The sequence below is a fragment of the Mobula birostris genome, chromosome X (genome assembly GCF_030028105.1).
Source record: "Mobula birostris isolate sMobBir1 chromosome X, sMobBir1.hap1, whole genome shotgun sequence".
Lineage (NCBI taxonomy): Eukaryota > Metazoa > Chordata > Chondrichthyes > Myliobatiformes > Myliobatidae > Mobula > Mobula birostris.
In genome coordinates, this window is record NC_092402.1 from 48,050,752 (window position 1) to 48,065,424 (window position 14,673).

A 14,673-nucleotide genomic window follows, 5' to 3' on the forward strand; every position below is an offset into this window, starting at 1 on the left:
GTTGGACTGCGGAGGAGTTTCACAGCTCGGCTTCATTGCGCACGCCATTGCCTGTTTCAGACCTCCGTGAGCGCCACCGTAGGGAGAGCTGCACAAGGAAACAGAAAAGGGGGAAAATGAGCTGGAATCTGGGAATGACTTGGGTCGAAGTCCTTCAGGCCAGCTCTCCCCTCGTTCTTACTGGCAGCCGTCTGTTCACTTGAAAATACCTGTAAACTGGACTGCCTGCACCTGAGACTGAACCAGCCAGAGAGAAACATCTGCACACTCATTCTCACGGAATCATGGCTTCGTGAATCCATCCCAGATGCAGACATCCATCTGGTGCGTTTCTGGCCGACAGAAATGCAGCCAGGGGCAGCGCTAAGGTGGTGCTATAGCCCCAGCAGAAATTGCAATAGCACCACCATAGCACCACCAAGAAATTAACTGCAGCTGCTTTGCTTTCTCTGTATAGTTTTGAACACAGCTTGTTTCTCCAGTTGATCTAGTGAAACAGCACCCCCAATTACCATAGCACCCACGCAGCAATAAAGTTATAAACTCTGTCAGATCCACTCTACACTTATGCTTATTCGTTCGTTGTCAATGTCTTGCCGTTGCTGTCCTCAGATCAGTTAAGCTGATCTAAGATCACTTAAGGTGGTGATGTCACTCACTCCCACTCACGTGAGAGATCCAGGCGCAGATCCATGGTCCCGCGAGACTAACGGATGCCCCACACACACACATTGTGCTTTTGCAAGCTGGCGTCAACCTGGCACGTGCATTATTTTGGCGGGCGTGAAAAATGGATCGATTTTTAGTCAGAAAACGACCTCATCCAGAGGAGTCAGTGGTGTCTCAGCCTGAGCATGTCTTAATTGAAAGTGACATGGAGAGAGAAGTAAGTAGGGATGAGGACGACAGCAGTTCATCGAAGGAGTGTGAGGGCAAGGTAGAGGTACAAGAAATGGAGCAGGATTCGGAAGAGAACATGGATAAAGCTGCTCTTAGTGCAAGTGGGAATACCCTTAGTGATGTTAGCCAGCAGCCTGAGGAAGGACCCCATCGGCCAGCATTGAAAAAGTACCCTTTGCAACAGTTTGGCAATCAGCAAAGGAGTTTTATTCGTGGTTGGTTTGACCTGTACTCCTGGCTGGAATATTCAATCACAAAAGATGCTACATTCTGCTTCGTATGCAGGCATTTCCTGTGTGGGGGACATGGGTTCCATTCTGAGTCTACCTTCACTGTCACCGGTTACCACAACTGGTGGAAAGCTACAACAGCTTTCAAAACCCACCATGTAAGTGCAGCTCATAAGTTTGCTATGGAGGCATGGGCCGAATTCTGATTGAGAAAACAAGAAGGTTCAAGATTGGGAAACATGCTTGACAAAGGACATGCAAAGATTGTCCAAGAAAATCGTGAGTATATGAGAGCTGTGGTTGAGTCTCTACACTATACTGCGAGCCAAGGCATTGCCCAGCGAGGACACTGGGAGGATGATGGATCTGGCAATAGGGGAAATTTTGATGAGTTACTCAGTGTAATTGGGAAGTTTGATAAGACTGTCGCTGAAAAAATAGAGGACAATCCTGGAAATGCAAAAAACACCCATCACGATATCCAAAATGAAATTATGGGTATTATGGCAGATATGGTCAGACATCAAATAAGTGCAGAGATCAAGGAGGCTGGACATTTTGCCATCATGGTGGGTGAAAGTAAAGACTTGAGTAAAAAGGAGCAAATATCCGTGGTGGTGCGGTATTTGAATAACAAAACAGTGCTTGAAGAATTCTTGTACTTCACTCCAGCAGAAGGGTTGGATGCGGAGTCGCTTCCTAAAAGCATTGAACAGACACTCGCCCAGTGTGTTATTGATAAGAATGCGTGTATAGGTCAGTGTTATGACGGGGTGGCAGTGATGTCCGGGTGCAATAACGGGATACAAGAGAGGTTCAGGAAAGAGGTCCCACGGGCATTATATATACACTGCCATGCTCACAGACTTAACCTTGTTTTAGTGGATGTTGTGAGCAATGTACCACAAGCAGGTGAGTTTTTTGAAACTGTGCAACTGCTTTACAACTTCTTTTCAAACTCTATTGCCCACGATCTTTTCATGAAGAAACAGAGAGAAATGGAATCAACTGCACAGCCCGTGGAGTTGAAGAAATTGTCAGATGCACGCTGGGCATGGCAGTATACAGCTTTGTGGGCTATAAGGAAATCACTCCCTGCCATTCTAGCTACACTACAGGATATTATGGGTCAACCAAATGCACAGAAGGAAACGAAGGCCAGAGCTGTAAATGGACTGATTAACGAGCAGTTTGCTTTACTTCTCACTCTGTTTGAGGATTTATTCCGAGTCACCAAATTCATGTCAGACCAGCTACAATCTCCCTGTTTGGAGCTTTCATCCGCTGTGGTCTTGGTTCAGTCTGTTATCGATGCACTCTCAGCAAAACGGGGAGAGGAATCATGGAATGAAATTCAGACAAGAGCTAGGGACCTGTGCGTCAAGGCCGGTATACAGAGCAGAACACATGAAAGGAGACAGGCCCAGCCACCCCGCCGCCTACATGATTTTGTTGTTGAGGCCCAAACCGAACGCACACCTGTCACATCCTCTGATGACTTTTGCAAGCACTGTTTTGATCCGGTTATAGACAGACTTCTGACTGAAATGAAAAGACGGTTCTCAATTGAGACTGGGGGTGTTCTGACTGGAGTCTCAGCATTGAGTCCCAAACACAAGCTCTTCCTAGACAAGAATTGTCTTTGGCCAATAGCTCAATACTATGCAGTGACTGAAGTGAAGCTGACTGCAGAGCTACATCAGGTTCAGTGTCTGCTGGAAACAAAACAAAAGCAAGGACAGACAGTGAATGGCACGGTGGAATTTCTAGCTCCAATGAGACCCTACCACGATGCATTTATAGATTTATACAAACTAATCTGCATATCACTGACTCTACCTGTGACATCGGCCTCATGCAAACGGAGTTTCTCTTGCCTCAGATGCCTCAAAAACTACCTAAGGAATAGCAGCGGCGATGCTCGGAACAGCAACTTGGCTCTGTTGGCCATAAGCAGCCGGAGGACCAAAGCATTTGACATCTAGAAAATCATTGATGCTTTTGCCACCAATCACAACAACAGACAGATTGTGCTTCTCTGAAAACATTAATGGTGAGTGCAGTTGATTTTTTTTAAATTTGGGCCAAGACTAATGCTGATTATTGTTATTATTTTGTGGTGGATACCCCATAGTCCTGATGTTTCCTGCAAATCCTAAAATATTACATTTACTGCTATTAAGCCTACTGGTTTTGCTTAGACTTCCAAGCGGTGATTCCCCAACCCCTCCCCCCTCCCACTTTCAAATCTCTTACTATCTCTTCTTTCAGTTAGTCCTGACGAAGGGCTTCGGCCCGAAATGTCGATTGTACCTCTTCCTAGAGATGCTGCCTGGCCTGCTGCGTTCACCAGCAACTTTGATGTGTGTTGCTTGAATTTCCAGCATCTGCAGAATTCCTCTTGCAAGCGGTGATTCTGTTGATTTTAGTTTTAAATTCAATAGCCGAATTAATTGAGGTATTGCATGGTCAGAGTACGATTTGTCCAACTCCTGGTAAAGCCTTGCATCTGTTGTTTGCCTTGTTTGACTTTAATAACGGTGTATCTTTTGGCATTGCTGTCTATGTAATGCGAATAGCAGTGGGATCGTTTTGTGTTTTTCAGTTGAAAAGCACGCATTTGACGCTGATTGCGGGATTGGTGCGTGATTCGCGTTGTCCGCTGTGGGTCGGGTGCTCTGTTTGTTTGTTTTGTTTATGCTCCGTGTAGCCCGGGTTGTCTCCGATGCCGTTGACACTGTCACAGTTCACTTCTATATTAGATCTATCAATTGCTGTTGCTTGTGAATCAACAGAGGCATTTATAGTAGGCACATAACACTTGAAACTGACTTTTTAACGCCACGCGTCTGGCCTTGCGAATACACATTACCACACAGTGCATCCCTCAGCACCATCACTGAATAATTCAGCCCCTCCGTAGCACCAGCAAGGAAAAATCTCTGGCACCGCCACTGAAAGCAGCGGTCTCAGGCAAGACCCTCGGTGGCGGTATCTGTATTCACATACATACGAAGTGGTGTATGGACGCTTCAGCCGTGGCTCCCCATTGTTCACTGATGATTGAGTTCATTTCAGTGAAGTGCAGACCGTTTTATGTCCCGAGGATGTTTACCACAATATTGTTGTTTGCTATATGTCCCCTTCCCGCCCTGCCCCATCCCGTCCCTCTGCGGGTCAGACCAGTTGTAATGGTGGGAAAACCAGGCCTGAGGATGCGGCACTGCTTTGATAATAAATACGAACTGGAGAGTGTTCAGAGAGGCTGCTATCTATGGCTACCATTTAACATCGAGGAATATGTGGATTCTGTGACCAGCTACATAGAGAGGTGCACTGAGGATGTTACCATCACGAAACACATCCAGTTGAGGGCAAATCAGAAGCCCTGGCTCTCTGCAGAGTCCGTGCGCGGCTGAGGGATCGTGATGCTGCCTTTAGATCGGGAGATGCGACAGCTCTCAGGACAGCAAGAACTGTGCTTAAATAGCCATCGTCCGGTGGCATTAACATCAACCATTACAAAATGCTTTGAGTGGCTGGTCGTGGAACACATTAAAGCTTTTCTCCAACAACAGAGTCCAATCCACAAACCATGTCGATCAAACTTTGCTCAAGACCCAGAACTCAACACCCCCCAGACAGTTCATGAAATCGGAGGGTGTTCTGTGAGTCATGTGGCCGCAGCCAGGAATTCTGAAGATGGGGTGTGAGCCCATGTCTCACCGATCTCGCCGAGGTGAGGGGATGTTCTGTGCTCTCGACCAGCCTCTTGCTCACTGCTGTAGAAGGAAGGTGTCTGTGTGTGACGGTCCCTCTCTCCCTCTCAATTGCTGCTTCAGGAGGCAGGACCCTTCTTTTAGATGGTCTCTCTCTCTCCTTCGATGCAGTCCAAGGATGGTGCCAGAGTTCTGGGTCTTGGGCAAAGTTTGATCGATATGGTTTGTGGATTGGACTCTGTTGTTCATGTTATGATGTGTTTCTGGTTTCTGATCGCTCCCTTTTTTTGTTGCTATATTGGGTGGTTTTGAATCAGGGCAGCCTGCAGATAATGAACACTGAGCTGAACTGAATTTACCTGGACTCTTCCGATTTTGTGTTTTATGTTCTCTGCTTTTTGCTTTTTTTTTGTTGCCATTTGCACAATTTATTTTTTTTTCAACCATTTGTGTGTGTGTGTGTGTGTGTGTGTGTGTGAAATGAAAGATCGGATGTTTTCATCAAGCTATTAGAAACATAGAAAGCCTACAGCACATACAGGTCTCTATTTTTCTAAGAATATTACTCAGTCAGTTTCAGGTAAACTACTCAATCATTCAGACTGTCAAACAGACCTGGATATGTTTCAGAGAAATCACTGCTCGTGCTTGCACTTGCCTGACAATGTTAAGTCAATAATTTTGCATGAGAAAATTATACCTACATGCACAGAGAGCTCTAGGTATCAGTGTTAACAATAAATGAACCCACGATTTTAATAATTCAACTCAAGAATCAAGTCAAGTTTATTGTCATTTAAGTACATACACATATAAAACATATATAACCAGAATGTCTATAGAAACAAGACACTTCTTAGAGCCAGAGTGCTAAGCACAGTAGTACACATAACACTCGATAACTTGTGAAGGTAAGGATAAAACCTACAGATGAATCACGTATAATTAACAAACTAAAGTGCATTAATTTTAAATAATGGAAGATACGGAACAGATTAACCAGTGACACTTTGAGCACAATGCGGCCGGGAGTTTAGAAATATAACGGCGTGGGGGAAGAAATTGTTTGTCATCCTGACCGTTCTTGTTTTTGTGCTTTGTAGTCTCCTGCCTGATGGTAGAAAGTCAAAGAGGATGCTGGGTGGATGGGTGGGATGGTGAATGATACTAAGGGTCCGGCTTACCCAGCGTTCCTGATAAATGTCCCCAATGCTCGACTGCTCCCATACCAGATGCAGATGATACTTGTCAGGATGCTCTCAATGATGTTCCTGTAAAATGCAGTTAAGATGGTGGGGGGGGGGGGGTGGTGGGAGACTTGCCTCAATCTTCTGAGGAAGTGGAGGTGTTGCTGTGCCTGCTTGTTCAGGGAGATGATACTCAGGGACCAGGTGAGGTCATCCATGATGTGAACTCCCAGGAACTTGGTGCACTTAACCCTCTCTCTACAGAGGAGACATGTAGTCGCAGAGGAGGATGGTTTGCCTGCACCTTCCTGAAGTCCGCAAGGATTTCCTTTGTCTTCTCCACGTTCAGGCTCAGGCTGTTCTTCTCACACCAATCCACCAGCCGCTCCACTTCTCATCGTCGTTCTTGATGAGGCCATTCACTGTTGTGCCATCTGCAAACTTGATGACATGGTTTGAGCTGGATCCTGCGATACAGTCGTGCGTCAGCGGTGTGAACAGCAGCGGGCTGAGCGCACGGCCCTGGGGATTAGAGACGTTGATGCCCACAAGCACTGACTGTGGCTTTACTATTAAGAAGTCCAGTATCCAGTTGCAGAGGGAGGTGTTGAGACCCAGCGAGGACAGTTTCCCCACCAGTTTCTGGAGTATGAGGTGTTGAACACTGTACTGACGTTTATAAACACCAGTCTGGCATATGAAACCCCACCTTCCAGGTGGAACCGGACAGAGTGGAGGGCAGAGGCTATTGCATCATCAGTGGATCGATTTGAGTGATAAGTGAACAGAAAAGGGTCCAGTGTAGTCGGGAGAAAAGCTTTAATGTGCTCCACAACCAGCCACTCAAAGCATTTTGTAATGGTTGATGTTAATGCCACCGGACGATGGCTATTTTAGCACAGTTCTTGCTGTCCTGAGAGCTGTCGCATCTCCCGATCTAAAGGCAGCATCACGATCCCTCAGCCATGCACGGACTCTGCAGAGAGCCAGGGCTTCTGATTTGCCCTCAACTGGATGTGTTTCGTGATGGTAACATCCTCAGTGCATCTCTCTATGTAGCTGGTCACAGAATCCACATATTCCTCGATGTTAAATGGTAGCCATAGATAGCAGCCTCTCTGAACACTCTCCAGTTCGTATTTATTATCAAAGCAGTGCCGCATCCTCAGGCCTGGTTTTCCCACCATTACAACTGGTCTGACCCGCAGAGGGACGGGATGGGCAGGGCGGGAAGGGGATGTATAGCAAACAACAATATTGTGGTAAACATCCTCGGGACATAAAACAGTCTGCACTTCACTGAAATGAACTCAATCATCAGTGAACAATGGGGCGCCACGGCTGAAGCGTCCATACACCACTTCGTATGTATGTGAATACAGATACCGCCACCGAGGGTCTTGCCTGAGACCGCTGCTTTCCTGTCAGCCAGAAACGCGCCAGCTGGATGTCTGCATCTGGGATGGATTCACGAAGCCATGATTCCGTGAGAATGAGTGTGCAGATGTTTCTCTCTGGCTGGTTCAGTCCAGTTTACAGGTATTTTCAAGTGAATGGACGGTTGCCAGTAAGAACGAGGGGAGAGCCGGCCTGAAGGACTTCGACCCAAGTCATTCTCAGATTCCAGCTCATTTTCCCCTGTGGTAAACCATGTATATATGTTGTAACTCGGTTACCTGTCTGGACACACCCCTCTGCTGACTGCCCCTGTGGCTCCTCCCACAGAGTCCTGTATAAAGGTGTTCGCCTTGCCCCTACCCCTCAGTCCGGGGGCAGACATTCACTGTGGAGGTCGTATTGTACAGCAAATGAGAGCCTTTCAGTATTTTACCAAACCTCAGTCTTTTGGAGTAATTGAAGGTGCTTCAATTTTATTCGCTGTACATTTTAAAACATGGAACAGGTCCTGAGACCAGACAAATTAGACCTCGAACCGCAAACACCTGAAGCTGGAAATGCTTTCGAACTCTGGCTGGCCTGATTCGAAGCGTATCTAGAGGAGATTAAAGCGACCGACCCCGTAGCGAAGTGTACAGTTCTACTCTCCAGGGTCAGTCCACGGGTCTATTCGCTGATCAGAGACCAGCCGAACTACGACGGCGCGATGAACGCACTCAAAAGACAATACCTGCGGCGATAAACAGCGTCTATGCTCAGCACATCGCTTAGCGACACGGCAACAACGCCCCGGGGAATCGAGTGCTGAGTTCGTCCAGGCCCTACGGACACTCGTGCGAGCCTGCAATTGCCAGGAGCTGACGGCGGTACAGCATGCAGAACTCCTAGTGAGAGACGCCTTCGTCACGGGGACCAGGTCAGTGTACGTGCGCCAGCGGCTGCTGGAAAAAGCCGATCTTACCCTAAGTTCGGCGATCGAGCTGGCCGACACGCTGGAGGCCGCTCTGCATAACTCCGAGGCTGTCCAAGCACGCGATTCCCCGATGGCCTCGTGGGCGCCGCAGACCCCGCAACCCGCCGGTGAATCGACCTCGGCTGCAGCCAGTCGCGAGTCCGCGAAGTGCTTCTTCTGCGGACTGGAGAAGCACCCCCAGAAACGCTGCGCGGCCCAACAAGCTACCTGTTCCAGCTGCGGAAAGAAGGGCCACTTCGCCAAGGTCTGTAAGTCAAAACCGCGAGCGAGATCGAGCAGCGCTGGGTGCGAGACATGGGGGTCGCCATCTTCCCTGCATACTGCCACCACGTGCGAGACATGGGGGCCGCCATCTTCCCTGCCGCCATCTTCCCTGCACACCGCCACCATGTGCGAGACATGGGGGCGGCCATCTTGGTCGGCGCCACCTCCCACCGCCTACGACCAACGGGTGCTCACGGGCCACCCCACCACGCCGGACCAAGACAGCGACCCCACCCTGGCTTCTGTGACCCTCGACCAAAGCGCTCCCCACCAGCTCGCAAGGTCAATGATGGACATCCTGGTGGAGGGGCGCAGGACAAGCTGCCTGTTTGACACAGGCAGCACGGAGAGTTTTATCCACCCGGCCACGGTGCAGCATTGTGGACTCATGATACGGCCGGTAAGTCAGAGGGTCACCATGGCCTCCGGGTCGCATACAACAGACATCCGGGGGGGTTGTATAGCGACGCTAGTGGTGCAGGGCACAGAATATCGGGACTTTAAGTTACTGGTCTTGCCTCAACTGTGTGCCCCTGTGCTGTTGGGGTTGGACTTCCAGAGCCACCTGAAAAGCGTGACAATGAAGTATGATGGGCCCCTCCCACCAATTACTGTCATAAATCCCCTGTTTTGTAGAGATATGTCACATACCCCGCTACTGACCACCCACACACACTGACCCGCGCATCCCACCCAACATCATGCTAACTACCACACTACCGACACCACTTGCGGCCTCTCCACCCTCAGGATCCCTCCCCCACCGCTGTTCGCCAACCTGACCCCCGACTGTAAACCTGTGGCAACTAAAAGCAGGAGGTACAGCGCGGGGGACAGAGCTTTCATTAAGTCGGAGGTGCAGCGGCTGCTCAGGGAGGGGGTCATTGAGGCAAGCACAAGTCCTTGGAGGGCTCAGGTGGTCGTTGTTCGGAACGGGGAGAAGAATAGGATGGTCGTGGACTATAGCCAGACCATCAATAGGTTCACGCAGCTCGACACGTACCCTCTACCCCGCATTGCGGGTATGGTCAATCAGATAGCACAGTACAAGGTGTACTCGACCATAGACCTAAAATCCGCTTACCATCAGCTCCCCATCCGCCGGGAGGACCGCCCTTACACTGCCTTCGACGCAGACGGCAGGCTTTATCAATTCCTGCGCGTCCCCTTTGGTGTCACGAATGGTGTATCTGTCTTCCAGAGGGCAATGGACCGGATGGTGGACCAGTGCCAACTGAAGGCCACGTTCCCATATCTGGATAACATCACCATCTGTGGTCACGACCAGCAGGATCACGACAACAACCTCCAAAAATTTCTCCAAGCGGCCAAATCTTTCAACCTCACCTATAACAAGGACAAGTGTGTATTTGGGACCACCCGACTTGCTATCCTTGGGTGTGTTGTGGAGAATGGAGTCATTGGCCCTGACCCCGACCGTATGCGCCCCTTGTTGGAACTCCCTCTTCCCAATATCCTCAGAGCCCTCAAAAGGTGCCTGGGCTTCTTTTCATATTACGCCCAATGGATGTCTAACTATGCAGACAAGGTCTGCCCCCTGGTCAAGTCCACCACATTCCCCCTCTCTGCCAAGGCCCACACGGCCTTCAACCGCATAAAAGGACACATTGCCAAAGCAGCAATGCATGCGGTGGATGAGGCCATTCCCTTCCAAGTAGAGGGTGACACCTCCAACTTTACGCTGGCTGCTACCCTCAACCAGGCAGGAAGACCAGTGGCGCTCTTCTCCCGTACCCTTCAAGGCCCTGAAATTCGGCACTCTGCGGTAGAGAAAGAGGCCCAGGCCATAGTGGAAGCTATAAGGCACTGGAGGCACTATCTTGCCGGCAAAAGGTTCACCCTGCTAACTGACCAGCACTCAGTCGCATTCATGTTTAATAATCAGCAGCGGAGCAAAATCAAAAATGATAAAATTCTGAGGTGGAAAATCGAACTCTCCACCTACAACTATGACATCATGTACAGGCCTGGGAAGCTCAACGAGCCCTCCGATGCCCTATCCCGGGGAACGTGCGCCAGCGCGCAGATCGACCGGCTATACACCCTACGTGTAGACTTTTGCCACCCGGGAGTCACCCGGCTTTTCCACTTCGTGAAAGCCCGGAACCTGCCTTACTCCCTTGAGGAGATCAAGATGATGACCAGGGACTGCCAAGCCTGCGCAGAGTGCAAACCGCACTTCTACCGACCAGAAAAGGCACAACTAATCAAGGCCACCCGCCCCTTTGAGCGACTGAGTGTTGACTTTAAGGGCCCCCTTCCCTCCATCGACCGCAATGTGTACTTTCTTAACGTAATTGACGAGTACTCGCGGTTCCCCTTCGCCATCCCCTGCCCCGGCACCACTACCACGTCAGTTATAAAAGCCCTGCGCAAGCTCTTCACTCTGTTCGAATACCCATGCTATATCCACAGTGACAGAGGGTCCTCGTTTATGAGTGACGAGCTGTGCCAATATCTACTGGCTAGGGGAATTGCAACCAGTAGGACCACGAGCTATAACCCCCGGGGGAATGGACAGGTAGAGAAGGAGAATGGCACAGTGTGGAAAGCCACACTCTTAGCCCTCAGGTCAAAGGGACTGCCAGTCTCTCGCTGGCAGGAGGTCCTTCCCGAGGCACTCCACTCCATCCGCTCCCTGTTATGCACGTCCACCAATGCCACCCCTCATGAGCGGCTCTTTTCTTTTCCCAGAAAATCGACCACTGGAACCACCCTACCATCTTGGCTGACGTCCCCAGGGCCAGTGCTGCTCCGGAAACATGCGAGGAGCAATAAATACTCCCCGATAGTCGAGAGGGTTCACTTACTTCATGCGAACCCCCAGTATGGCTACGTGGTTTTACCTGATAGGCGGGAGGACACGGTCTCCATCCGCGACCTGGCGCCTGCAGGAGCTCCGGGCCCCTACCCTGAACACTCCGTGGTGACTATTGACCCCGTACCCACCAATGTATGTACCTACAAGACACCATGCACCCCAAACCCTATACAGACACCACACGACACTCCCATACCGGGCGCGACGCACACGCACGAGGGATTACCGACACCTAACGTGCTGGCACCTGAAGTCAGGCCGGAGCCAGCACAACCGCCATCGCCGGTGCTACGTAGATCACAGCGACGGACTCGACCGCCTGATAGACTTAACCTGTAAATATACTTCTTGTAAATATTGTCAGTCACTTCACCCCGCGGGACTCTTTTTAAAAAAAGGAGGGGTGAATGTGGTAAACCATGTATATATGTTGTAACTCGGTTACCTGTCTGGACACACCCCTCTGCTGACTGCCCCTGTGGCTCCTCCCACAGAGTCCTGTATAAAGGTGTTCGCCTTGCCCCTCCCCCTCAGTCCGGCTGCAGACACTCACTGTGGAGGTTGTATTGTACAGCGAATAAAAGCCTTTCAGTATTTTACCAGACCGCAGTCTTTTGGAGTAATTGAAGGTGCTTCATCTCCCTTTTCTGTGTCCTTGTGCAGCTCTCCCTACGGTGGCGCTCACGGAGGTCTGAATCAGGCAATGGCGTGCGCAATGAAGCCGAGCTGTGGAATTCCTCCACAGTCCAACAGTTCACTCGTGAGGTGGAATTACTGTGCACAGTATATTTAATAGCCATCAGCGTTTTCCCATCAAAACAAAGACGTATAGGACATGGACGAACTATTAAACCTGGAGACACAGATTGAACACGCCACCATCTTGGAATTCCATCCAGCAAATGTTCTCTATCTTGGGGTGCAGTAAAAAGCCATAATGGAGCAATCATATGGCAGAGGGGAAGAAGCTGTTCCTGAATCTCTGAGTGTGTGCCTTCAGGCTTCTGTACCTGCTTCCTGATGGTAACAGTGAGAAGAGGGCATGTCCTGGGTGATGGGGGCCCTTAATGATGGATACCACCTTTCTGAGACACCGCTCCGTTAGATGTCTTGGATGCTGTGGAGGCTAGTACCCATGATGGAGCTGACTAAGTTTACAACTTTCTGCATGTTCTTTTGATCCTGTGCAGTAGCCCCTCCAGACCAGACAGTGACGCAGACTGTCAGAATGCTCTCCACGATAATCTGTAGACATTTTAGGTCCTGGGTGATAAACCAAATCTCCTCAAACTCCTGATGAAATATACCACTGTCTTGCCTTCTTTATAGCTGCATCAATATTTTGGGAGCAGGTCAGATCCTCAGAGACCTTGATACCCAGAAGCTCAAAATTGCTTGCTATCTCTACTTCTGATCCCTTGTCCTACGTTTTCTGAAGTCTACAATCTGCTCTTTGGCCTTACTGACATTGAGTGTAATGTTGTTGCTGGTATATCTCGCTCCTGTACACCCTCTCTTCACCATCTGAGATTCTGCCAACAATGACTGTATCGTCAGTAAATTTATAGATGGCATTTGAGCTATGTCTAGCCACAGAGTCATGGGTATAGAGCGAGTAGAGAAGGATTTATTCCTCAACATTTCAAATTAAAATAAAATATCCGTGTTTCACCTGTTTTGAAAGTATCTCCTCCTTGGTAGGAAGGTAGGACCCACCAGTCACAATAATGTTTATTGGCAGTTAAACCCTTTCAGAAAAGAGACTAAAGTAGTTCAGTACATTTGTCTTTGAAATATAAGTTGACACAATGCAATCCCCTGAAGTGAGACGCCTGAAGTGTATGTGTTTATAGCTGAGAAGATTCATGACATAAGTTTCAACCTCCAGAACAGGTATGTTCAATATCATCACAAAGATGTTATTAGGGCCAAGAGATTCTGGTGAATGGCAAACAATGAGAAGATTAGTTTGTTCTCCAGTGAAATCAACCTTTGGCAGAGATCCAGCCTGGTTTTGAGGCTCTTCCCTGACTGGCGGGTGACAATAGGGAGAGCAAGGTGGGGAGAGGTGCCAGCGGCAGGAATGTTGGAAACCAGACTCATCAATTTCATATACTACAGTGAGAAAGTGCAGAGGCAGTGAATGTCAGTTTGTCATGGGATGGGCGGGAATCCAGATGAAGACAGGGTATATTGCAGAAGGGTGAACCTTCCAGAGGTGCCTTTGACTGAATACTTTGCAGCTACTCATCAAGGATCAACACTCAACCCTGTTATCTTTACCACTAAAATGGATAAGGGTGGTAGGTGCCTAGGAACACGTGGGTTTGCAGGTCTCCCGCCAAGTCTCACAACAGCAGGACTTGGAAATATCTCTCTTCCTTTACCATCTGTTGGTCTAAATCCCAAAGTCATTCCCAGCTTCTCCGTGGAAACACATCCACCGGAGGGACTATGGTGGTCCACGATCATCTTCCCAGGGGTAATTCAAGTGAAAACTCAGCAGACTGACCAATCCAATGATCTCCTTTGCTTTAGAGAGAAGATTTGCTTTATTTGTCACATAGAAACGTACAGTGTCAATGCCCACACTGTCCATATTTGTGTTGGGTCAGACTGCAGGTGTCACCACACTTCTGACTTCAGCACAGCATGACCACAACTTGCTAACCCCACTCCGTACGTCTTTGGAATGTGGGAGAAAACCGGAGGATCCGGAGGAAGCTCAGGAGGTTCACAGGGAGAACATTAAATTCCTTACAGGCAGTGTCGGTCAGAATTGAACTCCAGACTGCAGAACGCTGTGAGCTGTACAATCTCCTTATAGCCAGCGGCAGGAATTGAACCCCGATCAGTAATCGCTGGCGTTGTAAAGCGTCATGTGAATCACTACACTACCTTACTGTCCTTCAGTTTTTACTCTCTATTGATTTAGAGATACAGTGTGGACCAGGTCCTTCCAGTCCAACCAAGCCCATCACTCAGCAACCCCACCTATTTGACCCTGACCTAATCACGGGACAATTTACAATGACCAATTAACCTACTAATTGATACATCTTTGGACTGTGGGACGAAACCCACAAGATTCACAGGGAGAGCATAAATCTCTTTACAGATGGTGTCAGAATTGATCTCCCGACTCCAGAACACTGCGAGC